Raw genomic sequence first — 4,108 nt, forward strand, 5'->3', positions numbered from 1 at the left:
TATCTAGACTATTAATTAGTCGCGGTTAACGTTAGACTAAACTCTAGTGGTAATGATACTAGGTTTTGTCCAAGGGAAATTGTTTTAACAGTAACGAAGTGCTGTCCGAGTACCGAGTCATCACCTTATCAGGTGAGTGCATAGTTACTTTCATCTTACACATAGATATGAAGTATTTTATATAAATTACGTGCTATGTGTGCATATTATCTGAGTACTTGCTGTCTATGCTAGATGAACGATTTTATACATGTTTTAAATGATTTAAACTGTATATGTATTTTATATCTACGATAATATTGGGGGTAAAACATAGGTAGATGTAATAGATGGAATATGAGTTGGATGATGAGTTGAGAGGTGTTATATACCACAAGGTGAGGGTGAGAGGTGGAGGATGTGAGAAGCCTTTCCCAAATGATGGCCTCATCATTCAGCAGAGTATGGATGACAACCATGGACTATTCTAGATAGTCCAGTGGAACACTAGCAGGCTCGCAACCTGTAGGTATTATGAACGATGTGTTCACCCAGTGTACTCTAAACCCTTATGATCATGCAGACTTGATGCCTAAACCCTGGTGATCATGCAGACTTGATGCCTAAACCCTGGTGATCATGCAGACTTGATGCCGAAATAGCGGCGATTATGCAGACTTAGTGCCCGTTGTGTAAGCTGTGGCAGCAATGGACTTCATGCCGATTCCTTAGGACGATCCTTAGGAATGAGTGAACGAGGAATAGCTTATTCTTAGGGTAGATCCTTAAGACTAAAGAAGATAATGGGGATGGGTAATTGGGGTGATTGTTTGATTGTTTAAACATAATAATTATATTATTGTGAGTTGAAAACCCTATGTGCTCACCAGGTTTCCCAACCTGACCCACTCAGTTTTTTTTCTATCACCAGTGTCGATATGAAGTGACATTATTACACTGAGAGATTAAGGAGATATAGATCACTAGTGTAAATGAATGTAAGTTCTATTTTTGCTTGTGTTTCTGTATTGACGATGACATCCCAAATGTTTTAAAATGAATAAAATATGTTTCTTTGGAAATGTTTTGATAATGTATTTATCGTGTTTTTCTGGGAATAAATTCCGCAACATTTTTATTAAAAGAGGTACTCTGATTTTCATAAAGCATAAACAAAATCGGTCTTTTTTGGCCGTGAAAATGGGGATGTCACAGTTGGTATCAGAGTATTAGTTTAAGCGAACTAGGAATTTTTAGTAAATTTTTGACTTAAACTTAGAATGCTAAGTGATGATTGTGAGGAGTGTGTCTAATAGATTTAGGTAATACACCTGAATAGACACAAGCACTAGCTTATTTTAGGAATGATGCCTAAATTGCTTTTACGTGCTAAATGATTTGTTATGCTTTATGCTATAGTTTGATCGGATCTATGGTCTGTTGCTGACCGGATCTGGAAACCTTATGTGTTTACGATTCTAAATGTACGTGTACGATATTAGAACTAGCATATAAACGTTTCGGAGTGACAAGGATGATTTAAACGTCAATCCTAAATAAAGATCTAAATTCACCTTATTTGGTGTATAGATCAAGATGGCAAGGAACCGTAGCGGAAACGTGAATGCAAATGGGAACCGAAACCAACCCCCAGTGATTGAGCAAATACCGGTTGTGGTAGCTGCTGCTGAGCCAATAACAATGGCCGGAGTGCAAGCAATGATCCAGGCGATGTTGGATCGTCAAATCGAGGAAACCAGACGTTTGCTCCAGTAAAATCGAGAGGAAGTGACCATACAGATCGAACAACCCAAGTTGAACGAAGGGCAGACTGAGGGGGAAACTACAGTGGGACTATTGGTCAGGCCAACCCACCGATAGTTAGGCAAAACCACCAGGATGGAGGAAATGACGGACATGGATGCAAATACAAGGATTTCATGGCATCCAAACCACCGAGTCTATCTGGAAGCCCAACGCCGGTGGAAGTCATGAACTGGATCTATGAGATGGAGACGATGTTTGAGAGTTGCGAGTGTAGCAACAGGCAGAATACCGCTCTTGCGGTTCCTCTATTGAAATCTGGAGTACTAAGCTGGTGGAAGCTACTAGCTGATTCAATGCCCAAGGGTGAAGCAAGCAATATGTCGTGGGAGGATTTTCTGGTGCAGTTGAAGATGCAATACTGCTCTGAGCAGGATCTTCTGGAGATCAACAACGAGTTCCAAAATCTGAAGAAGGGAAGAATGAGCGTTACTGAATACGCTGCAAGTTTTACTGAGAAAATGAAGCTTGTTCCTCACCTCGTCCCAACTGAACTCTCCAAGGTTAACAAATTTGCCCTTGGATTATCAGCGGACTTGGTCCAATGGTCAAGCAAACTACCACTCTGAAAGCCGCCATCTGGGCTGCTAAGAATGTGGAGACCCAGATACGATAGAAAGGTCTGGAGAGAGCTGAAGTTGGCGAGAAAAGGAAGCATGAAGGATCTTCAAAATCCAACAAAGAAAGGAAATTCTCAAAGATTGACGAAGGAGGAGGAGGTGAACCCAAGTGGTGCGAAAAGTGTAAAAAGAAGCACTTCGGGAAGTGTAGCGAGGAAGTGACTTGCTACAAATGTGGAAAGACAGGGCATTACGCCAACAAGTGTGCGTCCAACAAGAAGGTGTGCTATGGATGTAATAAAGAAGGGCATATTTCTAGGGATTGCCCAAAGAAAAACGAGGCAGCAAGGCCAAACACGCCACCAAGGCCAAGGGCATTCCACATGATCCTCGACGAAGGAGAAAACAATGCGAGGAACCAAGGATGAGGAATTCATACCCGAAGATTGAGCTATGAGATAGAACCATATGATGTAGCCTATTAGAGGCATAGTCTAGGGTGAACTTGAAAACCTATGTAATAGTTTCAAGAAATAATAAAGCCTTCGTTTTGTTATGTTGGGTCAAAAATATGGTTTATACTTCGCTTTTCTAGGAAAATATATTTTTATGTAATGTTGTATGTGTTTGCGGTTTGTGTGTATGGCCGTACATGTGTGTACGGCCGCACACCCTGAGTATTGCCGTATACAGGGTGTGCGGCTGTACACATGTGTATGGCTGGAGGTCCATATAAATAGAGGAGTGCATGTGGGAGTGTACGGACAAGGTTAGAAGGCTAGAGAAGAGAGTGAAAGTTAGAGAGAAGAAGTGTGTGTGAGAGAGAATCTATTGTAAGGAGCATCACTCAATTTCATTAATACATTATAGATTCATCATCTTCTTCTTCTCCTTCTCTTCTATATTTGATCTGACATCATCCAATTGATTGGGATTCCGCACCATCAATTGGATCTGATTGATACACAAGCAATTTTGGGGACTTACAATTGGTATCAGAGCAAGGTTGTATCAGTCAATTTTGTTAGATCTGGAGCTTATTTGATCTTATTTTGAAAAGAGAATAGCGTTTTTGGATAGATCTCGCAAAATTAAGGGGGGTTACTTCTTTGCATTTTTCATAAAAACGAGTTTTTGATCGAGTTTTGGAGCAAAAAAGGGTGAAAAATGTCGTTTTTTTTGCGAATCTGTTGAAGGTGTGCGGCCAGGGAGTGTGCTGCTCGGAGTGCGGCCAGCCTCGCATAGAGTCCGAAGTTGGCATCTATTACACTAAAAAAATAATAATCGAGTTATGGGGCTGGATGCTGGGATTCGAACCCAGTGCCCAAGTTCACAAGCCACACACCTTACCAACTGAACTACGCTGGAAGATGTTAAACTAATCGCTCCTTTTAAACATATAGCCTCGCAACAAGCAGAAAATATTCAAAGGCTCCTAAGAATTGAACTCGAGACCTCCAGTTCACAAACACGGAGCCTCACCATCTCGGCTAGCCAAGCCCATGTGCATTCACTTCGAAATTTTAAACTTAACTACTCCCTACCGCTTCCAACTTTAGCATTTTTGTCATTTTCAGCCCAAAATTGATTTTCCTTTAATTTTAAATTCCATTTTCAACCAAAAATTTTAGTTTTTAATTTTTGACTTTTCATTTAAAATTTTGACTTTGACTTTTAAAATTTGACCTTTGACTTTAAACTTTGACTTTCTCGTTTGACTTTTAATTTTTCAAATTTAGCTTTTC

This window comes from Lactuca serriola, chromosome 3 (assembly GCF_051521515.1).
Source record: "Lactuca serriola cultivar US96UC23 chromosome 3, Lser_US96UC23_V15, whole genome shotgun sequence".
NCBI classification, from domain to species: domain Eukaryota; kingdom Viridiplantae; phylum Streptophyta; class Magnoliopsida; order Asterales; family Asteraceae; genus Lactuca; species Lactuca serriola.